Source organism: Cygnus olor, chromosome 7 (assembly GCF_009769625.2).
Source record: "Cygnus olor isolate bCygOlo1 chromosome 7, bCygOlo1.pri.v2, whole genome shotgun sequence".
Lineage (NCBI taxonomy): Eukaryota > Metazoa > Chordata > Aves > Anseriformes > Anatidae > Cygnus > Cygnus olor.
In genome coordinates, this window is record NC_049175.1 from 25,779,048 (window position 1) to 25,803,837 (window position 24,790).

Consider the following 24,790-nt stretch of genomic DNA (forward strand, 5'->3'; position numbering starts at 1 on the left):
TCCTTGTATTTTTTTTGACTGGAAGATTTTCTCTATTTATTATTGCTTAGGCAATAACGCTGACAGCGACGTAGATGCTACTTTGATTTAACCAGTTTTTTAAGGCAGTTGTGTTTGCCAGACATGAATTCCACTCTCATTAAAGATGAAAGCAAACATTGAAGAGAAAAATAGCAGCATGCTATATTTTAGCATTGCACTTGTCTCTAGGACTATTTATTTTTAATATAACATGGCATGTAATGAAGAAAACAACCTATATGCCCTCTCTTTTGTTTTAGTTCAGTGCCATATCAAAGGGTGTTGAGCAAAAGAAGCTAAAATCCTCCCGTTCCTTCCCAGCCTGAATTTCCAATAGTTATGAGTATTTCTGGTTAAAGTAGTAGAGAAAACTCATTCTGTAGGCATTTGCAGAGGGAAAAAAAGGTCATTTTTTCCAAAGTGCAGGTCAGAAAATGACTTTTTCACAAAATTCTCCCTCCTTCCCCAGCTTAAGACTACAATTTGTTTCTTTCATAGAAATACGCTGTTTAATGTACTAGCTTCACTTATTCTTTAACTCCAGGTGACAGGGACAGCGTAAGTAATAAAGGAAAACTTCTTGATTGTTCACAACTTTGCGTTAGGGTTTTGCACCTCAAGACAGCGTGCACTGGAAGCTTCCAACTCCAAAACACAAGTGCAAGCCTGGTGTTTAGTGCCAGTGTGATGTTTGTGGGAAGGAAAACCAAGCGTGTTAATAAATAACAGCGTTATCTTTTCGTGTTTTTTCTAGTACGGGGTTTGGCATCAGGAGACTTTCTTGCTCCTGTCTTCTGCAGAAAACACGCTGCATTTAATGATTAATTGGATTTCATTTTTTATTTTTAACAATGTATTGTGTGACTCTAGAGGGAAAGTTAAATGCTTGAAGCTGGGTCCTTTCATTTATTTGCAGAGAAGGCTGACTCCAATGCCTGTTTTTCTGCTGCTGTCCGGCTTTTCCCTAATTTTGCTGGAGGGGTGGCTGTGGCACGGGGAGGGCAAGCAGTTTGCCCAAGGTCACGCAGGGAAACAGCATGGCCCCTTTAGCCAGCTGCCTTGGTTCCCAGTCTCTCACCCCGAAGCATGTATTTTCTTAGGTCACAATAGACACAAACCAGCAAAAATGTGAATTGAAAATGGACAAAACAGATTAACTCATGTCTCACGATGATAGATGACCTAGCAGAGCACCTAGGACATGTCTGTGTGCTACTGGTTTTAGGCTACTGAAACAGTAAAGAGCCATAGGGATTGCTTTGACCAATTCCCTGTTACTCGAACAGACTTCAAAACTGAAGCTTTTGTGGCTTATGATTTATTAAAAACACGATCAATCAAATTACATGCAGTGAAGCAGTACATTTCAAATCAGGCAGCGATGGGGAGGGTTTCCTGAGGTAGGATGGGATGGATTTGCAAAGAAGAGCAAATGATGGTCATAAAAATTTAGTGTTTTTTGCTGGACTGTTTCGCAAACTCCACAGGAGGGAAGTCTGCGTAGCTGCTGTATGTCCTGTTACCTAGAATATTAAAAACCTGCTGTATGTATTTTATTGCTATTTTAAGAGCAGCTCCCCCTCTGTTTCTTTCCCGTCTCTTCTCCCCCATCCCTCAAATCTCTACTTAAGATATTAAAAAAAAAAATCCCTCCCAGGCAACAAACTTTTGTTTTCTCCATTTGCAGATAGCGTGGTCAGGATTAGGATAGAGGCAAAAACCTGGTGAGATCGGGGAATTTGAGTTCTCTGCTTTGTCCTGCCCACGGGCTGTTTCTGTGACCTTAGGAAAGACAGTTAACCTCGCCCAATCTCCTCTCCCATGTTAAATGAGGATAGTACTGCTTACCTACCACAAAGTGGTGGTGTGGAGCAGAATTTTGATTTGTGCAACACCTGAAGATCTTCAAGTGGAAGTTAGGAAATGCAAAAATACTGTTGTGAGCAGAAATGGGGTTTGTGTCCTCTGTCTGTGTTCTTGGGAAGGGGACTTGGTGATCTGTTCAGTGGGTCTGATAAAAGAATAAGGTGAGCTGTACTTGGGCCTCAAGTATCAGTGGGTCCCATAGAAACGTTTATTGAGAGGACACTGAAGCTATTGAGGGACCTGGTATAGATCAGATAAAATGTTTTCTTGCCAAGACTTTTCTGAAAAAGGGCGAATTTGTTGTGTAAGCTAGCATTACTCTCGGAAGATCTGCAAGCCTTTCTTTTTTAAAAAAAACATTCCACTCCAAAGACACGCAGAGTACAACGTGCCGTTCGCTGAGCAGTTGTGTCCTCTTCACTTGTTGTCCCTCTCTCTAGATGGTTAGGCTATTGCATGAAATTTTTCCTTGTGCTGCTCACCAGATGCTCTCTCCAGCCTTCCTGTGAAGATAATCTGATTTCTCAGATGATCTTTTCCTCCTGCTTCCCTCACAGATTTCTAGGATAAGGATCCACAGAAAGAAGTAGCACCACCTTTAATGTTGTTGCAGAGTTAAATCTCGCTATCTTGTTTCTTGATTTTTTTTATTATTTTTATTTTTTCAAGAGATTTCCACAAGCTTCAGTGGATAAAACACTCCCTCAGATCACTCTGCTGATGTGACCGCTAGTGCAATGGTACCAGTTGGACAGTTGTCATTAGGTTTCAGAGTTATCACTTGGCTGAATGTAGCTGCTTATAGGAAGTATTTAATCCTGCCTATACTTTGTCTGTGATGGAAGCACTACGAATTCAGTGTTTTGTTTTGTTCGATGTAAAAAGCAAAAATACACATTTTAGTTCTCTTTGAACTAGAGGACATTTTCAATCCATTACCTGTGAGGGTATGCTCAGCTTAGCATGGTGTGTTTTACCCATCCCAGTATACATGTCCTTTCTTTCTAGTAACCACCGGCAAAATTCAGACCTACAGATGAGAAAAGGCACTACAGTGCTACAACAAGAGCAGGAGAGGGCATTTGCCTAAGGCATGTGCAGTATTGCAGGTTGCTTCAGCCAGGGCAAATTCCTAGATGATTGCAGGGGTTGCATTTTTCATGCTATGGGAAATACATGTCAGCAGGGTATATTTTTATCTCAAAGTGAGTGCCGAAGATGAACCTGCAGCAGGATGGCATACCTGAGCGATACAGCTGCTGCTTGGGCAACGGCAGTGTGTTGATACCTAGTGGGATCCAGGCTCTGCAGGTTTGGGACGGCGAGATGAGATCTGGCAAGCACCTGGGCAGCAGCCTTGTTTTATCTTGCCAGACAAGCTGCATTGTTTTAACCCGCAGCCCAGCCAGCCTACTGCTCTCATCTTGGGAGTTAACGTGGTTGTGAGATTCACTCCAAGGCTGGAAATGTGAGAAGCTTTGGCGCAAGGGTTTGGTGAAGAGGAGACCGATAGTACTACAGTAGCTGGCAGCTTTCTGAAGTAGGATTAGAAAGATGCAGCTTATCTTCTTGGTAGGAGGGGGTATAACGTTTGGAACAGCAACATGATATGCCTGAGTGGACATTAAGGAAGAATTTCTCCTGAAAGAAAGGTCCAGCAAGTCATCAGGATAGCTTTCAAGACTCATGTAGACATGATATGATGGTGGCAGAGCTGCTGTGAATGGCTCCTGTGAGTCTTTCCCTCCTGCTTGCAGAGATCCCTTTGCGTTACCCCGTGCTAGATCTGAGGGCTGGCAGTGACAAGCGAGTTGTCCAAGCGCGAACAGCGAAGCCTGGCTCTTCCGGGAATGATTCTTCTGCATGCTGTTGGCAGTGCTCTGGTGTGATCTGCTAATGTACTGGTGGTTTGATACCGAGACATTACTCACTCCCACGGTGAATTACAGGCTGGGGAGGCTGAGGGGCTTGCTGCGTGCCAGGTAGTTTTTCATTAAGATGCCTAACAATGCAGTGCCTGATGGGCAGATCGAGGTGGGCAATATTTGCAATCCCAAATGGGCTGCTGTGCCTGGAAGGGACGAAGGCAGCAAAATGAATCTTTAGGCAGGCAGTGCTGCGTTCACTTGTCAGCCGGGGGTATCTGCTCCAGCAGTCCAGTTGGATTCCAGTCTAAAATGTTTGCTCTGCCACCATCTTGCGCTCTAGGAGTAATCACGTTAATTGCACTGCATTTGGTAGATATTTTAATTGCTATTCTAGACTGTTTTTTAATTTTTTTTCTCAGATGGCTTTTGGCCATGTTGTGGTGTTGCTGCTGTTGAAGGTGTGTGGGCTGTGTCGCAATGTCTTGCTGCATTTACACTTCTCTACTACCCCCAGTAATGAAGTTTGCCGCTAAAGTCATTTTGCAGGACTTTGCCAATCAATTTTTAATTAATATTCCAGGGGAAGATATGGAAATAAAAATGAAACTCACATTGCAATTGCTTTCGTGGTTGTGTTGAGTCAGTAGAGCAGGAGGAAGGCATCTGGAAAGTATTCTGGCTATTTCTCTCCAGACTGGTTTCTTTGTCAAGTCAGGTTGACGCCCAGTGGATGGCCCCTGTTGCCTGTGGGTCTTGTGAAGCTGGCAGATTCCCCAGCTTGTTACCCAGCCCAGGGCAGCAAGCTGTTGAAGTTCTTATAGCCCAGGGCTCAGAAGCGGAACCGCTTATGTTCCAGGTGCCTGCCAGCAGTTTCCCTTTGAGCCTCACTACTTGGACCTTCTCCTGCTCAGGGATGAGGCCCAGGATCTGTGGCTAAGCTTTCACAGTAATTTAAATGCAAACAGGAACAGCTATGTGATTCCATAATTATTTTTTTTTTAATGGGAAACGTTCATCCAATTAGATGACAAAATATTTTGAAAATGGGTTTGAGAAGAGAATTGATGCTAGGCAGGAGAAACTTCACCCCAAGGGGTGGTGAATGAGGCAAGTATTTTCTTAAATGCAAGACTGGGGAAAGACAACTTTCTCAGTGTCCAAATTTATAGCTGAATTTGTTAGTAGAGATTTTAGAACAAATACAGAAGCAGTGTTGTTTAATGGGTAAAGCACAGCTTAGAAAGCAAGGATCTGTAATGTTGATTGTACTAAAGGACACTGGGAGCCAGTCTCGCAAACAGTCAAGAATTTCCTTAAGTCACACCACAGCGTCACGCTCCTTAAGCTCCCAGTGCGTGCTTACCTGAGTTGGTGCTCTCCTACAAATCCAAATTTGTTTCAAGATTGAAGGCCAAACCTGAGTACATGGTTTTAACTGGTTCCGGGGCAACGGCAAGAAAACCTATCGGTTATGGATTTAAGATTTAGGCTTGGTTGGGATCTGGTCAAGTTCATCTTCCAGTGAGAATCCGTGTTTGAAGGTGTAGAGCCCAGCCTGCCTGTATTCAGGAGAATAAATTAAATGACATATTCCTCATGAAGTATTGAATACGGTACTGCAGAAGATCTCTAAAGCAGCAAAAAATACTCAGTTTGATCCTTAGCGTAAGTTGTTGTAGGATTGATGTAGGATCTAGTTGAGGATTCAACCTGTGGTATCCCACAGCAGTGAGAAGTGCAAGGTAAGAATGAAAAGTGAGTGCAGAGGCCAGGAACATAGGAGCTGTCTGTGGGGCAGTACAGGAAGAAGACCCGTGGGTCCTTCACATTCTCTGGATTGCAGCCTCAGGGCTCTGGGAAGATGAGCTGCTTTCTCCTTAGTGAAGAAATATGCTGAAGTGACACCTGTGTATACAAACTTTTTGGTTTGCTTAAACTCTCTGCAGGAGCTCAAGGCAAACAGGTTCCCAAATCCTGACTTCCCCTCAGCATCCAGGGGAAACTGCAGCATCACTGTTAACGTTTCCTCCATGCAAAAAGAAGGGCCTGGCAGTATTTCCTTTCCTGAATTTATGGGGTGTTGTGAGAGTGAGGGAAGTGAATAGTTTGAGTGTTTGAAGAGGGTGGCTGTATGTCTTAAACACATAACATGAATAAACCGCTGGAGAAATTTTAGGGTTGATTCCTAGCCCTCACGGTCAGCGGAGCCGCAGCATACAATGAAAATCAGAGAAGGTCGGTGTTGACTAATCAAAACACTCTTTCTTTCCTCCCTCTCAGTCTTGAAGGAGACCTGATTGCTCTCCCACTGAAACAAGTGGCAAAGCTGCCTCGCGTTCAGGGAGGGTCTCTGACGCCGAGGCTGTCATGCTGCGTTCTCCCCTTCCTGTTCACATATGCGACACAAACTCCAGCCAGGCAGATCTGCAGAGCACCACGGGGCCTCTGTGCCCAAAATAGCATCGCTTCTAATTAGCTCCAGCGTGATTTGGACACCCTGGGGTGCAGGCTCTAGGAAAGGGTGCTGGGTTGCCGGCGTGTGGAAAGCAGAGCCGGGCGCTAGAGGGAGCGTGGGCATTTGCTAAGGGAAGGAAAATACTGCAGCGGGTGGGGAGGGGAGCTGGGGCCTGGGAAATCCACGCTGGAAAGACAGATGCTGCTGAAATATTGATATGAAAACCCGCTCGGAGTCATTGACTCTGCGAAACTCCTGCTGTCCGGGGTTCCCTCTGCGAGAGAGGAAAATAGTCTTGGCGTGCGCTCGGCCGTGGTAAAGCATTTCACCCTGCCTTGCAGCTGATGCCACCTCCCTTCTGAGTCGTCTCTAATTGCTGCTAGGCTTTTTCCTAAAGATGTGAGACCCAAGGACGGGGTCTCTTGTCTGCTCGGGTCCCCTCCAGCCCGAGTTATGTGCCTGCAAACCCCCCAGCACCCCCCACTGCGGGCTTGGGAGAAGGGGTGACATTAACCTCCGCAGGGCCAGGCAGCAGCAACGAGTCCTCGCCACCTTCTCAGCTGCACCAGGACAGCTGGTGACAGACCCGCTTTTCTGCCCATCTGTTCCCTCTCCTGTGCCAGCGCAGCTGGGTGCTGAGGGCAGGGCAGTCGTTTCATTGCTCCTCTCCCCCATGCCTGATCTGCAGGGGATAAGGTTGTCCTGATGGGTCCCTGCCTCTTAGATCTCCACATTATTTTGACCAGTGTGAGGATGTTGCACAAGTCTCGGTGTTTTTGTGCTTCTCTCCTTTTCCAGTGTGTGAGCGTGGAGGGACAGAATGGGCTGGGATTCACCCCAGCTGCTGCACGGTGGGACAAAGCATTACACCTTGGGAGGAGTGGTTGCGCTTACTCGTGTCCTTGGGACTAAAGCAGATATTTGGGACTTGGGAGAGCTAGGATTGAGCCACAGCAAATCACTTACTTCGGAGATGGATGAAAGGCCTCGGGATCCTAAAAACAACTGGTTTGGCACTGCTTCAGACAATACACCACTCTGTAACAGGTGTATTGCTGGTACGTTTTAGTGGCCAGTGATGCTGCTGATACGTGCCAGAAAGGCACCGAGCTCCATGTGGGAATTCAGTAGAGGGCTCCAGTGAGGAAGCAGAGGGCTTGGCACAGCGTTCCTGCTGACCTTCGTGGTTGAGAGAAGCACAGGCTGAGGTCAGATGTTCTTCCTTGGGGTGCCAGAGGAGAGCAGGCTCAGCATGCAGGCCATCTTCATGATTTCGGTATTTGCCCCTGTGCTTAATGGGCATGTATATTGCCCCATGTCTTGGTTCATCTACAAAGAGGAGTTAACTCATACACAGGGATGTTGCTGAGGCTTAAAAGGGATGGATATTTGCAAAGCCGCTGGGTGTAAAAGAATTTATAAAAACATGATTATTTAGCTCTTGCCAAAAGTGCTTTAGGATCTCAGGGGTGCAGAGAGGAAAGAATGAGAGCTCTAATTGGTCGTTAGCCATTCCCCGCTGTTTGGGCCTGATTGGAAAAAATCCCCCACGGCTGTGATCGATAGCCTCCGTGCAGGTGAACAGGGCCTCCTGTCTGCAGCCCTGAGCTGCCTCTGCCAGAGGATGGAGGGATAGTGGTTCTGTATGAGGTGTGCGTTAGTAGTGCTCTGCTCCAGAGGTCCCATCCTTTGTGGCCAAACCTCAGCAATTTTGGTCTTGTAGTATGACAGAGAGAACTGCACATATAAAGCTCTTAAGTTGCCTCCTTGCTGGCTATTTTAAATGTTACTAAAAGGAAAAAAAGGTCAATGGTGTTAGCCCCTCATTTTATTTGGAGAAACAAAGGCATGAGAGATAGGAGGGATCTGCCCCAGGTTGTGTTCCTGATTAGAAGCAGAGGTGGGAGGCAACTGTTGTGACTCCTGTTCCTTATTGATTTGGTGCCTTAAGGACAAAGATCTTGCTTTATTTCAGCTGTGATGCCGCTCACATACTGGGTGTATTTTCTGTTTAGAAGAGATTACATGAAAGAAAGAAAAATGGGTGAAAAGAGGAGCTAGGAGTGGGAAGAACACCACTCTCATTAATAATAAAGTGGAATGTGCTCAGTTAAAATCGTTAACAGATTGATCAAGTTAAAGCACTGCAAAGTTCTGGCTGAAAGTGATTTAAGAGCACCTCTATCTGTAGTTCTAATCCCTTTACCAGCATGGCTTCCCAGGTTGAAGTACTTAATTGCAGCACCTCTTGAGCTGGGAGAGAGGGGTCATGGTGAAGCCGTGAGAGCTGTGAGTTGGGGCTTCCGTGGGAGATACAGAGACAGGAGGCATCTGCCTGCTGAAGGGGTTGGGAGCTGGCTCTGCGTTATGTGGCTTGTTTGTAGGAGGCTGGAATGATTTGGGATGATGGTCATGGAAGGGTCATGTGGGTGAGTGTGCTTGTTTGCCTGTGCGATCTTGCCATGGGATAATATAGTAGGTTCAAGGGTCTTGTTAGCTTTCAGAATTGTTTAAGGGGCTTTCCTACTCTTTGCATTATGCCTTCCAACCCGTGGGGAAAAGTTTCTGCTCCAGACTAGGTACAGGTGAAGGATTCCTGAGTGAGGCAGGACAACCAAATCTTCTTGCCCCCTTGGATTGGTTCTGGGCTGATTCTCCCCCTATCGGTCTTGTCCTGCAGGATGGGGGACTGGGACAGTGGACGTGTGGATGGGGCTGCAGAGGGGTATCTGGGGCTGGGCCCTGCTCCTGGACAGAACAACTCTCTGAACCAGTGCAAGCCCTGTGTAGTGGAACAGGGTTTTTGCTTTTGTTTGGGTATCTGAAGGCTGCTGCAAGGCACGGGACTGGTGAGCCTGCGAGTGAGGGAGCGTGGTGACCTTGTGCACAGGAAGCCTGCTCACAGCATGCAGTGAGAGAGGGGACACGCAGACAGGCCTGTGTGTCAGGCAGGAGGTCTCTGAAAACCAGATTTGCCATCTGGCCTGGAAAAAGGCTTGCCTGGGAGATTGAAAACAGGTATGATAACCACGCTATAATTAAAAGAACAGTTATTTTAGAAGAGAGAATCTTTATTCCAGCGTGCTTTGGTAACTGTTGGAGCAACACCAGGAGAAAGCCCCATGAAATCACGGTGTCCGTACCGGGTGGTGTAGAGACATAACAGAGGTGGCTCTACTGTCATCAGCCAAACTTTTCTGGGAGATGAAACTTAAACGGGAGGGTGTTCAAAAAGTGTGGAATACAGAATATGGCTGGGAAAGATCTGGCTGTTGTCCCTCAGTGGCTTATGATTTCTGCTGAGTGTTTTTGAGGTTGCCTACTCTCCAAAGGATCAGAAAATGAATAAAATGCCTGGTCATCTTGTTAAGTAACAGAAACTTGCAATCTATTATCCCTTAATGGATTTATCTTCCAGAAGTCATCTATCAGTGTTTTTTCATCTCTATCGAGACCCCTCCCTTTGCTGCTCAGCTGGAGGAGACAACAGCCACCCTGGTGGGTTGGCTCAGCGCTACAGGTGTGCCGACGGCCAGCTGTGGGCTGTCCGGTGACCAGCTGGAGCCCTGCCAGCTCTGAGAATGGACACCGGCTGGTTTATGGTTCAGGTCAGATGTTAGTTTGGGACCTGCTTCTCCACCCAGCTGGTTATATTTACTGAACTTGCAGGAATTCACTGTCTGTGACACCCCCCATTGGAATCTGTTGACCAATTTGAACTGAATTCAGAGTTATCCCTCCCCTGCTAGTACACAAGCCGACAGGCAATGTGATCTGTTGCATCCAAAGCTGAAGCTTTATTTCTTTCTGAAGGCAACCTAAAACACAGCTACAGTATCAGCACTGAGGAGGCCTTAATTTACTTAATTAATATTGTTCACTGTTGTTTTTTGCCAGCCTGCCTGGAAACTGTTCCTTTAATCAAAAGGCAACATCGCTGGCAGTGTAGCATTTTCAGTTTGCTTGTACTGCATCTCTTTGTTCCAGGCTCAATTCTACCCTTCCTTGCTTTTAATTAATTAAAGATTATCTTCATTACTTGTTCCTGCCTCGCATACTGCAAGTGACAAAGCCTGCCTTTCTGAGCTGCACCGAGCGAATATTCTAACGACTCTTCGCTGTGTGCGTGTTTTGCTTTTGTTTTAAGTTTGGGCTTCCTGTAATGCTACTGGAGATTGACAATAAATAGGTTGGGGAGAAGGTGTTGGAGTGAAAACTCAAGAAAAGGGGAAAGACATGGGTCTGACTCTGACACTGAAGAATGACATTGAATGGTACATGGTAAATTGAAATACTAGGTCATTTGAAAGCCCTGTGTCTTCTGTAAAATGCGAGATTCTCACCTTCTTCCCCAGAGACAAAAGTTGGCAGGCAAGAAAGTCACTGACTGGTGGAGGCTGTCTTCAGGCTGGGGGCTGGATGAACTGCGGAGACTTCTTGTTCATCGTAGAGGAGGTGAGGGCAGGAGGCACGAGCTGACCTGCGGCACGCGTGAGGAGGCAGAAGTGAGCTGATGTGAGTGGGAAAGCATGCAGGGCTGCTGTCTCCATGTCGTGGCTCATGGGGAAGCACCTTGCCTAACACTGTCAGGGTTATCTGTTGCATTTATTGCCCGTAGTAGTTAACAGACTCATTGGTACAAGACTGGCTGCTCCTGTGGTATCAAAACGCTGCATGTGGACACTTGTGAGAGAGAAGGATGGGAGGGGCAGAGTGCAGTTCCCTGGGCTCTCTATAATTTTTGAAATCCCACCTCAATCACTTAAAGGTGTCTACGTGTGTGTATGGAGATATGACTGATAACTATAGAACTAGGTATATAACTAACTGAACTAGATAAGTTAATTTTTCTGTAACCAGAGATAATCTGGGGCTGCAGTCTCATTGTGCCAGCTTTTTCTCCACTTCCTCTGTGCACCCTCCTGCTGTAGCTGATGTGCACTGATCCCTTCTCATGGCACTGCACGTTTCTTCCTTCTCCTTCCCTTGCAGTGCCTTTGGGCAGTATCAGTCAGCCTTTAGTGTGGATTAGGAGTGTTTTTTGTCTGCCGTGTGGTAGGATCTTGGCAACCCTCAGTTCTAGACCGAGTTCCTTAGGCTGAACATGGTCATTTATATGTTGAATTTGAAGCTGGCATAAAGCATTTGCCCTCCCTGGGTTCAGTTTTGCTGCGCTTTTGTCTTCAGATCTTACTGATGAGGAGAGCAGAAGTGGTGGCAAGGTGGGAAAGCTGGCAGTTAACTGGGTCTGTCCTTGCAACCGTTCCTGTCTTGAGCCAAAAGTATTTTTCAAAAATGCAGATGGAATTGTGTGATTGAGGGATAAGTAGAAAATAGTGTTTAATGGTAAGGGTTTGGGAGCAAGAATGCCTTTTCTCAGGTGTATGTGCAGCACCTTGCACAAATCTTGTCTTTAAAGGATGCTGCATATAAAGGTGATGGCATAATCTTGCCATTTTATTTTGTCTGCATCTACAGAATGTGAACTCTCTAAAAAGGAGGCAGCATGGATGTTCCTACAGAGGATTTGTTGTGATGGAGAAGTTGTGGCCTTCTCTGTTGTTTCTGTCTTCTTGATGCTGGTCCGTGCCAGTCTGGGAGCTGGCACACTGGTCAGTTTTACTTGCTTCCTCCTGAACATGGGGCCAGGAGAGGTTTTGTTCCTGCATGACGGTCCCCTGTGGTGAATTTGTGCTGACAGATAGTTCTGGCTACAGGGAAGCTGGTAGCTATTTCAGGTTCATTCTTTATTTAAATGCTCTCCCTCCAGAGGCAGGCTTGTGCTTGACTTATACTGATGAATTTTCCTGGTGCATCCTTCTGCTATGGCAGCTGCTGCCTAGGGCAGGGTTGGAGAACAAAGCAAACAGAAGGAATTAGCACCAAAAGACGGGAGAAAAATGACCCCTGAGCAAGGCAGGCACAACTACTGGCAACCTAGGCAGTATTTTGATGCTGCGCTGCTTTGGGGCTAGGCGTAAACCCCACGGGGAGAGAGGGAGGAAAGAGATCAGGTGGAGACTGTGTTAGTGGCTGGGACATGGTCAATTCAGGTTAGACGTGCCACTGCTGAGCAATGCTTGGAGGTGTCTCAGAGGAGCTGGGCAGAGCAATGCTGTCAGGAGGCTTTTCTCCTACTTATTTAGGTCAAAGGAGTTGAATGGTTCATTCTCCCCTGCCGGGGTGTATAAATTGCTGTCATGCAAGCTGAAGCTTTAGACCACTGGTTAAATGGTCTGTCGTGCCATTAGCTGAAGGGAGGGGAAGGATGCCAGTAAATGTGTGTTACCCTTCCAAGGGATGCTGTTCAGCTCACGGTGATTTTACGCTGGTGTTGCACAGACAGTTTGATTTACACTAGTGCCAACAGGATCCTAATGGGAGTATTGCGGTGTGCAGCCATAGTTTTGCCAGTGTGGGTCTCTGTGTATCTCTTTTGCTTCATGCCATTATATTTTCATTCTTTCTGAGTTTTGTTTTCTATTCTCCTGAGCTTGGGACAGAAGATTTTTTTTTTTTTTTTTTTTTTTATTGTGGGGACCATTACTCAGTCTGCAGCTTGAGGGAGGAAGACTGAGATATTGCCGCTGTGTAGACAAGTATCACTCTTCCTGTCTTGCATTGGTGGGAAGCCTGGATGTTCAAGTGCAAGTCAGCTGGAGTGCCTTGGCATGTGCCTGTGTCACAGGAACATTGATGTTCCCTGGCCACCAGTGATTGGGTGTTGCAGGGTGAGAACTGCTGAGCTGTGCTTGCCAAGGCTCTGTATTTTGAGGCTGTTTCTAATGAAAACTTTATTTTTTTTTTGAATGTGAAAATACATTCAAAATGTTAGTGTGCTCTTCCTGGTCCTGTGCAGGGACAGGTGCCGATTCCTACTGTGTGCGCTGTTTCTCAGTGCCTTTCAGGCAACGGTGTGCTCTCAGCTCACTGCTGTGCTAAACGCCTTTGCTGCTCACAAGGGGCTGTTCTTTTGAGAGGTCCCAACCACCTTCCTGGAAGGAAGATGAAGGAGAGGAGCAGTTTGTAATAAGCTAGCAAGACAAACTTTTAAGAATTGCTCTGTGCTATAGCCTGGAGCTGGGACTGCAGACTTCTGTGTACTTGCTGGACAAATTGCTGCTATGGGAAATTTTATTTTTGGCCGGCTGGAGGAGCAGTGCACAGGCTTGGCCAGACAGCCCAAGTGCTGTGAGTGATTCCTTTGCCAGGCTGGAAATGCTGTTCTGGCTCCTGGCACGTCAGATCAGAATAACCTGACACTGCAACCCTTTGGGCTCCCTTTGCCGCTCTCTTGAATGAAACTTCTGGGCTTGGTTTAATTCCGTGGTATCATCAAAAACACTTGCCTTGATAAGGATCCTGGTTTGATGAAGCAATGGTTTCTGCCAAAGCGGCATGTTTTATTTCAAGGGCTTATCTTTCATCATCTTGATGCTGGAGTACAGCAACAATATCTGCGAAGTCAGTGGTGATACACTGGTGGAGTGTCAGTAAGAGCAGAATTAGTCCTGTGTGCTTTCCCTTCTATGCTGCTGGCAGGCTTAGGATGGAAATTGAAAGCCTCTTCCGTCTGCATGGCTGTCCTTCAACCTGTGCCTCATCATAGAGAGCAACCAGAAAAGCATTAATGCTCTGATGAATTACCAAGTGTTACAAGCCATTGACCTGCACGGTGGAGCTGTCTCGTGAAAGGGTCGAGTAGTCCAGGAAAGCAGCCATTTGGAAGTAGCTTCAATGTGCAGCTGATTAGGGCTTCAACTGCGAAGTCCCACCAAGCAACGTTCACACGGCACACCAATGGCCGTGGCCAGATTTAGCTGTGCTGTGCTGGCCCTTCACTGCTGCTGGGTTTGGGCTCCACACAAGCTCGAGTCCTGCTGGCTCGCCTTCCCAGAGGTCATCTGAGCTTTGGCTCGGGAGCTAAGGCTCCTTAGCTCTGAGGTTGAATGGCTTAAAGCACAAGCAGGCGGTGCAGCGAAGGTGGTGTATTTATTAGCGACTTCCCATTAACTCTTCTCCTTGACAGGTTAAACACCTCTCGCCATTCGTGGTGCTTGTCATACAAGATCAGATTCAAAGCCAGCGAATCCTTTGCATTTCTGTTGAGTTTAATGGGCTTTGGCCTGGTGCCCAGGAACATAAGATCGGATGTACTGGACAGGACCAGAAGTCCGCCTATTCCCAGTGTCACATATCTGACATGGCTCAGCGGCACAGCTGTGTCTGGCGTTATCCAGCTTACATAATACACAGTTTTGCTGCCCAGCTTGGTGCTTTTGAATGTGCATGGGGTGGCTGACGAGACAAATAATGTGGGCTTAGTCCCCAGCTCCCATCACTGCCCTGACAGCCCTCCCCAGATCCTGACTCAGACCAGGCTGGCATTCTGATTAAAAAACAGAACTAATTTTTAAAGAATGTTTGCGTAGAAAAGCTTTTTAAAAGAAATTTAAAAGGTTAAAATGAAACATTTATAGTCATATACTTACAAAAATAAATTCAGCATAATTTAGAGGAGCTGTAAGATATGCAGGCCTTTTTATTTACTGCCGTTTTACTGTAAAAAGTCGTGCTTGAAAATACTACCCACTCTGGTTTTCTGCATTACGCCGGAGTATGGCGTTGGTGAAACGAAGGTGTAGCGGTGTTTCCATCCTCCTGTTGGAGGGGAGCAGCGGGCTTGGTGGATGACACACAGGCGTTACAGAGCGTGAGCACGCCCCGTAGGTAAGGTGGTGTTGCTTTGCCTTAATCCCTGGGATCGCCCTGCTGCCAGCAGCCTGCCAGTCAGCAGTGCTTGCTGTTCTGGAGGTGGCCAAGGGGTAAACACAACCTGCCAGAAGTTTTTTTTTTGTTTGTTTTGTCTTAGTAAGGGTTCGGTAATATTTTTCCCTTTTATGGCTGGGAGGCTGTTTGGGTTCAAGAGCGGAGGGGGGTGTCACTGCAGATCTAGATCACTTGTTCCCATTTTTTTGATCCAAGAAAATATTTGGCAAATGCTTTTATTTTGCTTAAATGATGATTGTTTTCTTCTACCTCTAAGTTGCAACTGAAATGGACACTCGTGTGCCTTTGGAGGCAGTGGGGTAGAGCTCACGTGCATGCTTGTACATGGCAGAGAAATGTGAGCTGCTCCTTTAGCCTTTACATTAACAGCTGGCAGGCTGTTCCCCCTGTGCCTCAGTTTCCCCATCCATGAGAGGAAACTGTCCTTCTTTGCAAAGCCCTCTGAGACTGCTGAAAAGACCCTGGATGGGCAGTGCTGTTTGCAGGATTGGCAGCTGAGGTTTGGACGAAGATGCTCTTTCTTTTTCTCCTTCCTGCTGAGAATCAGGTGTGGGCCGGTGTTTAAGGCAGGCAATAAATGTAATCCATTCTACTGTTATTTTTTCCCAATTTTTATCTTCCTAGGTCACACAAACAGCCTAGGAAAGCTGTGAGACTTTGTAACTGTGATCCCATCAGTCTGCAGGGGGTTGTAGTCTAAAATATTCCAGCTGAATTAAATTTCTGACTTCCTTTTTGAAAAGTAATTTCATTTCTAAATGTGGAGAGTGTGTGGAGCTGGAGATCTCTCCTGGTGCTGCAAGGAGAGTCCTAGTCTGATTACTTAAAATGAATTAGTTCTGATGAAATATTTAGCCTTTAAACAACACATTTAAAACAGTGAATTGCATTTTATTTATTAATGGCAGTTGCAGTGAGATTCGGAGAGGAATTCTGCTAAAGCGTGCTGTTGTGATATTGCAAAATATAGTAATGACTATAATATTTTGTTGAATTATTAATATCCACTGTGCCTGCAGAACTACATGTGTCAGACTTCAAAATTGTTTTTATCTGAAGAGTTACATGTGGGCTTAGTTTTGCTTTTTTGACAGTTTTTCAAAAGTAATTTTTGTTAATTTGAGGGGCAGAATGAAAGCAGGAAGGATGATCAGGTCTTGCCACTGCTTAGCTCAACTCTCTTCTCTTTATCAAAGCACAGCCAGGAAACAGAGCAGAGGTTATTTCTCTCTGTCAGAGTCAGGTTCCCTGTAGTGGGAAGACTGCATTTAAAGGGAAAGGTTTCTGGGAAAGCCAGGCACAGGGCTGACTGCAATTGCTGCTGCTTGAGCAGAACAACCTTGTCGTGCTGTCGCCTTCTTTACTGCAACTGGCATATTTGTCCTCTTCAGGCATCACCTGGCAGTTCTTGCCAAAGAAATCTGGGCAGGGCGCTTTGCTCTCTGTGGACCAGATTTTTTGCTAGGACAGACACAAACCCGTCAAAGGTTTGGCTTGAAGCTAGTGACTCTGCTTGGGTTGCTTTGTGGTTGCGGCCTCGTGAATGGTGGCAAATTCTGCCTGTGGGACCCCAGCTCCCACCCTTATCTTTTTGCTTTCCAAGCAGTGCTGAGGTTGCCCCTGGCCGTTGACCTGGTGTGTGAGTGTGCTGGTTTAGCTCTTGGTGTCCCCCCCAGCACGGCTCTGTCCCCTGCTATTGAACTTCCAGGCCTGACTTTGTCTGGTTTATGGGACAGGATGGCCCAAAGATGGTTCTCTTTGGCAGCATGGGTGAGATCACTTTGTCTTGGGGAGGAGGAAAGTTTAGCTAGGTGAAGTCAGACCTTGATGTGCCAAGTGGTCTCTGGACCAGCAAATAGACCCTGACCTGTTTTGTTCATGGATGTAGCAAATAAAAGTGGCATGAAGGTGAAGGTCTCTCTTTGTTTCAGCAATTGTTTTTTCTGCTAATCCCTTTAGGTGGAGTAGATGTTGTCTGAAGTATCCCTGGATTTTATTCAGGGCAGAATAATACTGGTACATAATAATACTGGTAAAGGATAGTGAAGATGTGGGAATGTATCAGAGGTTCCCCCTATCAACCTAAAACTACCGTTCTGGAAGCATCCCATCAAGCAAGTTGCCCAGCTGCCCCTTGCTCTCTGGTGTGCCTCTCTGGTGTGCCAAGCAACTGGGAAAAGACTGTAAGGCGTGCTTGTTTGTTACTGTCAACCAGCACGTTTTCTTCCTCCTCCCAGCGTTTTTCCTATTTTATTTAATTTTCCTACTGAGCTCTCTATCCGAAGTCCAAAGCAAGTATTTTCATATTTGCATGTCTCCTGAGGTATTATGAAAGATTTAATTCATGAATCCGCACCTGGAGATGTACGTAATACGCATATAAATGCTGTCTGATTATAAGTTAGAAACTCTTTGAGAAGGAGATTGAAGTAGGAAGCGGGAGAAGTGCTATTATTGTTCTGGTTTACGGGGTACGAAGCTAGAGGAGGAACTCCTAGCTGCATATCTTAGACTGGAAAAGTTTAAGGTGACTGGCAAATTGCAAAAAAGAACCTTGGTCATGTCCAAAATCACCTGGATTAGGATGACTAGCTTTCTATCTGCAGGAGCCAAATGTCTGAATCTTTGCTCAGGAGCCAAAGGATGTGGACTGCAGAAAGGTGATGGGAGAGGGAACCCTTAACTTCACCTGGAGATGAGTGGTTTAATTACACCTTGCAGACCCTGCTGTGGGACGAAGTCGGACTGCGTGCAGCTCTCAGATCTAGGGAAGTCGAGAGTGATTCTGAGGAGGATCTGGCAAAACCAATATGAACAAGGGCAAAATAAGCCCAGGGCTACGTATGAATCCTAGATTCCCAGAAAAATGTTTAAACTGCATTAAATAAGAATGGAAAGAAAATTGCTAATAATGCCTCTCCTATATATGCTAACTGAAGAACAGTCTTAAAATAGCATCTAGCATTAAACTGTCATAAAAGTGGATTAAGTGGTAGTAATATTAAAGCGAATAGATATACCACCTTAACCTTGTTGAGAGGGCATTAGTCTACATGTTATTTATCTGTAGGTAATCTACTGGAGGAGGAAGCATTAGTCCAGTCTTGTTTCTAAAATCCTGCTGATAAGCTACCCTGCCTGTCCAGAGGGGAAGAAACAGCAGTAATGTAATGGAAAAGGAGAGATGCAGCTTCCCAGGCTTTACTCCATTCTTCAGACACAAAATATGCACAGTTCACCCTTGGACCATTTAACTGTCTCTTACCTTTTGTACCAGAGAGGTTTGTTCTGTGCTTGCTGTGATCCATGAGATTGCAGCTTGTCTTCAAAGAAGAACTTTTGGAAGGCATCAATAAGTGGCACAGTCAGGCAGAAGTCTGAACGGCTCCAATCTGGGCTCACTTTGTTTGTGAGCTGATCAGGAACGTGGTGCCACGTACCGGGGTCGCTGGTTGTTGCCTCACGTAACGCAGGTAGCACATGACAGCAGGGTGAGGAATGTTTTCAACCTGTGATACCTAAGAACATCTATAACCTGTGTTGCTTTCTAGGGAGATTTTTCTAAGTCAGGGACACCAGCTCTAGGGAAGGTTTGTGAATTCAAGAGTGCCTCTCTTAGGCAAGAATGTGTATGAGCTTGTTTGTGGAACAAGGACTTCTACAGATACAGAGAATACATCAGACAGAGCAAAATGTGACTCTTGTGAGAAAGTTGTGTTAGAGAGGAAGTGCTGTGGAAGATTTTTCTCCACATAGCCTCAAGGATGACTCTTAGTGTCCCCAGGGCTTTGCACTGCTTGATTAGCTGATGAGCCTCACAGCAGTGTCGGGGGAGGAATCAGTGGTCTCAGCTGGGCTCCCTGGCTGCTGATGGGATGGGATCCCAGGGCACTGGGGGGTATGAGGGAAATTGGCAGAGTGCTCCGGGGAGTAAGAGGAGGCAGGTGCTTCCCATGGCTAGCTGTTGATTCAGTTGGCTTTGAGCAGCCTACCTCAGAACCAGGCAGAGGCAAGGAGAGCACCAGGGGGCCAGAGCTGACTTCAGTCTCTCTCAGGTATTTCACCCACAAAGAAAATACAACAGGAAAAGAAAATGCCAATATCTCTTCTGCCTGTGACTAACAGTTTTCAGCAGAAGTTGGCCAATAATCCCCAGACAAGGGGAGATGTCCTGAGCAAAGGGAAGGGAGAGGGAACTGTTGGGGTCTTTAATAATGGTTGGGTGGTTAAGGGAGGAGAACCACTTGGGAGCCAAGCAGGAAAATTGGGAAGGTGGGAGTAGGGGTGGCGGGTGATAGCAAAGTCCAAGTCTAGGAAGGCTACAGAAATTGGCACCCAAATCAGGGCTTGCTGATAGGTAGTGTCAAAACTGCTTGGTCAGCCTGCACTTGGCCACTGTTGGCCAGGCTCCCATTGATTATATGGACAGTGAGGCATTGAAATCCACGGAGGAGCTCGAAGAGAGATCTACTTTCACAATGTGGGAAAAATCTTGAAGCTCACAGCCCTGTTTAACCTCAGAGGTGTTTCTCTGATGGTAATAAACATATGCCACAGTGACTGCATAGAGGGGATATTTGGATTTGTGTCGTTGGTTTTGGAGAGTGTAAGAACCTACTGTGAGAAATAAAACCACTTCAGCTCAGAGGCAAGGCTTTATAGTAAAATAGCTTTCACTGCAATATAAGGATTTGTTGGACGGAACTGGTGGTAGTAAATTGATTAATTGGATTTCAAGGATAGAAGCTGTACGTAAACTTTCTGGACTATAAACAGGGGGATCCAAGCTGATAATGTGTTGAGTGAACATCCCAACCTGACCCCTCTATTTGCTGGTAGCAGATCCATCCTGGTAGAAACACCTCCCTCTTGTTTATCTGCAGCACTTGCTTCTGGTGCTTACTACTTGTGTTTTGCCATCAGACATTATCAGCCTGTTTCCACTTGCTACAAAACAGATTTTGCTCATCATGGTAAGAGGGTATGATGTAATTGCAACCACCCAAGGCTTGGTCTGAAGCCTTGCTTACTGAAAAAATAAACAGGAGTTGACTCATCTTTCTTTAGCTTTCACTTTCATTGTAGTCTTAGGCTGTGAAATGCACTTACGGGGGGATTGTCTCAGCAAAGATAATGCCCAGCTCTTCTGAATTTCCAGATGACGTCTAGTTTGTTTTACATACTTATGTGCATGTTACTGGAATGTGACAGAATAAAGTGTGTCTTGCTTGTTTTCCCTACTCCAAAGTGCAAAGATAAGGACACGGGGAAAATGATCTGCTCCCAGGCATGGATTGCTGGTTGCTCCTAACTTAGGCAGAGCCAGCTGGGTCTGATTTGGGTCAGGTGCCTGGGGGCGGACTCTGTCCCCATGCAGTTCCTTGCATCCATGTTACAGCTGCAGCAAGACCTGAGTACAAGAGTATAAAAAGGTGCCTGGGGATTGTAATGTTACCTGTGTGACTTCTGATCTCTTGAGACATTGCCCTGCAAGTTAAGTGTAGTCTTTCAGTGGTGTTATCCTGCCATCACTTATGTAAATTCTAATTTAATGCAACGGTAAAGAGTTTGAAGCATGCAGTCTACTGCCTCTTTGTTTTGGTTTGGGGAAGAGAGCACTGGGAGAGCCTCCTTGGGGGGAGTCAGGTGTTGATCTCTGAGCTGACTGAGAAATGGCTGAGAATTTGGGCAAAGGAGAGCCCAAGAGAAGCAGAGTGAATTTAACTGGGTTGATCTTGGACATGTTCCGTTGCTGGTGTTGGAGTTCATATGGAAGTAAACTGCAGCAAGGAGCATTAATATTTTGTTAGGAAACTACACATTAAAAATTGATATTGAAGTGTCTTAGTGTCTTCCCCAAAATTGCTTTGTTCTTTTTGCAGCTAGACAGAGGAAGAAAAAAGGAAAGCACAATGAAAAGATATTAAAATGCTTTATTAATATGTAATCTAAAGTGACAGTAGCTTTGATTTTTTTTTTTCATTTTTAGGTGGCATCATTGAAAAATATTAAAAATAACCTTTTAGTAGGACTAATTTTAGTAGGACTGTTTACTGGTTTTATGAAAAATATTAAATTGAGAGAATCTTTGCTTAAGCCATACCTATTCCCACTTCAAAGCTAGAACTAAAACCAATACCACAAGTTTTATGGAGATGAGAATGAAAAATACATCAATAGTAATTTTGTGATCAGTGTGATCGATTTTTCTAAGAAAAATGGAATATTTCTTGGAAAGCTTCAATTTTAGTCAAAGGACTTTATAACAGAGTGCTTTATGGCTTTTTCTTAGGAAATTGCTTTGGGTTATGATTGTGCAGTGCTGGGAAAAGTTTTAAATATTTTGAGCAATTTTAAAAAAATGTATGACAAATGTGTACAAAAATAGGGGAAATGTTGAAACTTGAAATGGAAGCACAAAATACTTTCCAATCAGCTGCAGTCATAAATAAATCTGTCAACTCTTATAATCTAAGCTAGGAAGTTTAAATATCAAGTATCATGTGCTGAATGTTTATATTGAACTGCTTGCAATCAATCCATAGGGTCAACTTTTAAAATGTCAGAGGTTTAAATAGTGTGTGTTGACAGGAAGCTGAGATTTGCTCAGAGTATTCATGTGTAGACAAAGATGCCACCTTTCTCAAATGTGGTACTTGTGGCTGATCTGGTGTGACCTGGTCCTTGCTGGCCACATCTCTTACTGGGGCTGTCTTCAAAGACTTTGTGGTTGGGTTTGGGGCACTGGAGCCAGTTCTCCGTTACAAATGTTGTCTAGGAGCTTTGGGTCTTGGTTCTTTCGAAATTATTTCTTTATGCTGATGAAAGAGAAGAAAGGGCTTGCAAAATCAGGTAAATTAAGGCCTATTTCAAGGGAAGTTCTGTCTATTCTTAAAAACCAGGGAAGGAACTTAATGTGTTTTCAGAGCAAGGGTGCAGGGTGGTGAAAGCCCATGAATAGTAAGAATGGTAAGCTTTGCAGTATCTTGCCAGCCTCTAAACATGAGTTTAAAAGCAGGCTGTTTGCCATGCTGATTTCTCAGCATCCGTGACCTAACATGGCCAGACTGCAATGGGAATTTTTCTCAAGGCCTGTGGTAAAGCATCTGGGCTCAGACTGATACAGCTGGCAATGAGTAGAGAAGGCAGGGGGACACCTGGCTCAGACTGCCACAAATCTGTTTGCAGTGCTAGCCAGGACTCTCTGACTGAGGCTGTGAGGGATAACACCCCTCTCAGCCTGTGCTTTCTTGTTCTGTTCTCTTGGAGAGAGAGATCAGAAATCAGATACTTTTCAAATGTCTTCTCAAAAATTGAATAATTGGTGTATCTTTTTTCCTGCAGGTTGTGCAATATTGCTCCTTGCAATAGCCAAGAGTCCACGCTTCCTTGACTTTTGGTACAAGTCTTCTTTATTGTGTGAGCAAAACTCATCTCCAGCCCATTACCCCTTGTTGAACTGGGTTTGGCATTTGGTTCTCTGTCCTAGCCCCCTCCCTGCTTTTCTTCTTTTGAGAATATTTGTCAGTCAGTGGCTGTAACCTGTCCTTTCTTAGTTCAGACTGGAAGATCTTGTTGAAGATCATGTTGAAGGCCCCACTGCAGCAGCTGGGCTTCCCCACTGTATGGGAGCCCTCTGAGCCTTGTGGACAGTTCTCTCTGTCCTGCAAAACATTATTAGGGAAAAGTTTTATGGTGGGAGGAGAGGAAAAAGACAGGAGAAAACAGTGCAGTGAAAAAGCTAACCCAGCTTTTTTCTTTTGTGTGTCAGTATCCTCTCCCCAGTGCTGTACAAGGCACGATGCCCTGGGTGTTGGGAGAAGAGCTGCTGTGCAGGTATTACTCAGTGTCGTGGGCTGTGCTCTGAAGGAGTTGAACTGCTCTTCTATGAGTCTCGATGTTTGAGAACACACTGATTAGGAGCAGGTAAAAATAGCAATGTAGGAGGATGCACACTGAAAGACTGTCTTAAGTAGGCAGGAGAAAATAGAAACTTTGATTATCTGCGCACACACAATGCTGGGAAACTCTGCAGGGAGTTGGAAATGCAGCAGCCTCTTGTAATCTCCTGGAAGCACTGGTGGGATGGTCCATGAAATGTGTTTTATGACTTCAGTCGTCAGCTCAAACATGTCTGGCGCTGTCTTCACCCCCTTCCCCCCCCCAAGTCCAAGAAGTTCCTACTTGTTTAGTTTTGGAAGCAAACTGTGTGAGTAGCATGTCCTGTACAAGCCTCATCCCAGTCGTTGCCCATATGAGTTTTGTGCACTCGCGTTGAGTGTGATGGTTATTTCATAGTGCTGAATGATGCTATTGGGTAGGAGAAGTCCAAAAATGTAAAGATGTGTGGCATTGAGGAAGGCCTTTGCCTGGGGTTCTTAGGACTTGAGTGCTCTTTGAACATTTCAGATTCGCACATGGATCCACACGTGGATGTTTGGAATCCATTGGTGATCGATGGCACATGCTTATCATCTTGGGATAAATAAGTCTCTTCATGGATCTATGGCAATTGCTCTTCTTCCCCTGGACCTGGCAGAGCATTGAGCTATAAGGACAGTTTGCAGAGATGATCTGCTGCAAAGCATGGTCCTCCACCCTTGTCCACCTCCATCCTCTAATCCCTCCAATCCTTGCTTATTTTCCTTAGCAGCTGACTGTTGTGTGTCAGTCTCAGCTGTTTCTCTTACAAGGCACATCTCCACACCCTTCTTCTATCTGCTGCTCATTGCTTGGCAAACTGATAAACCTCATCCCGAGCAGATACTGCCAGCTCCTACCTGCCAATCTGAACTTTTTACACACGGAATCTGGAGGGGGAGGAGGAGGAAAAGTAAGGTGACTTAAAACAAAACCAACCAACCCAAACCTGATTGTATTCATTTAATGTTATCTGTGGGGGGCTGACAGGAACCAGCAAGGTTGCCAGCATCAGCCTCTGCTCAGGATCTAAAGGTAACATCTGCCACAGGATGCCCAGTCTTGTCACTACGGTGAGACAGGACGATCCAACTATCAGGAAGCATCTGCTATAGGGTAGGAGGGCATTCAGTGGATCTGGGTTTTGATGAAGGACTCTGAAGTGCTGAGAGCCTTCCAGCCCTCAGTGAATGAGGAAGGTGCTCAGAGCTGCAGGAAACAGCTGGTGCTCTGGAGAGGAGTGAGCATACATCTGACAGGCAGCCTTGTCAGGGTACTTATCTGGGGACCGGAAGAACTGCATATGTGCCATGACTATACTTTTCTAGGCCTTTCAAAAATCATGGTTACTTAGACTTTCTGGCTTTTTTTTTTCCCTCCTATGGAACTGAAATAATACGGATGTCAGTTTTTTGAAATGGTGACAAACTCGGAGTTTAGCAAGCCTTTGTCACTGTTACTATTGCAAATTGAACCTGTTCTTAGCCCTTTTCCCCCATGCTTGCAGACTCCTGAAGCCAGCTGTGGGTCAGTGAAGTGTCTCAGAGACCCTTGGGGTCTGAGGATTTGGGTCCTCTGCCTCTGTCCCTTGATTGGAATTCTTGGGTAATTAAAGGAACTCTCTAAATGCGGTCAATACATGAATTTATCTGGCCAGGGAGGTGTTGAGAGAGGCACTTTGAGGGTTAATTGTATCCCTTCATCAGGCATTGTGCGGTGCTCTGCATCCCCTCCAAGCCCTAGCTCCATAGCAACCACATGTGCATCTGCCTCGGCCTGCTCTCTCCTCGCAGCCTGACGGAAGCGTGCTGAGGGCTGGATGTTACCGAGCCCTGAATTTCAGGGAGCTCGCACTTCTCATGCGCCGCTG

The 24,790-nt window shown here is 45.7% G+C and overlaps 1 protein-coding gene across 3 annotated transcripts in view; it reads left to right on the forward strand.

The window, feature by feature from the left end:
• The window catches only part of SORCS3 (sortilin related VPS10 domain containing receptor 3), a 379,882-nt gene that overhangs the window by 97,121 nt on the left and 257,971 nt on the right, over positions 1-24,790 (forward strand). The window contains exon 1 of one of the 3 annotated variants that reach the window (XM_040563974.1): positions 18,921-19,055. The exons of the other annotated variants lie outside the window; for them this stretch is intronic. The gene's annotated coding sequence lies outside the window, so the exon portion shown is untranslated. Of the gene's footprint in view, positions 1-18,920; positions 19,056-24,790 lie in introns of those variants that run through there. 3 annotated transcript variants of the gene reach the window in all.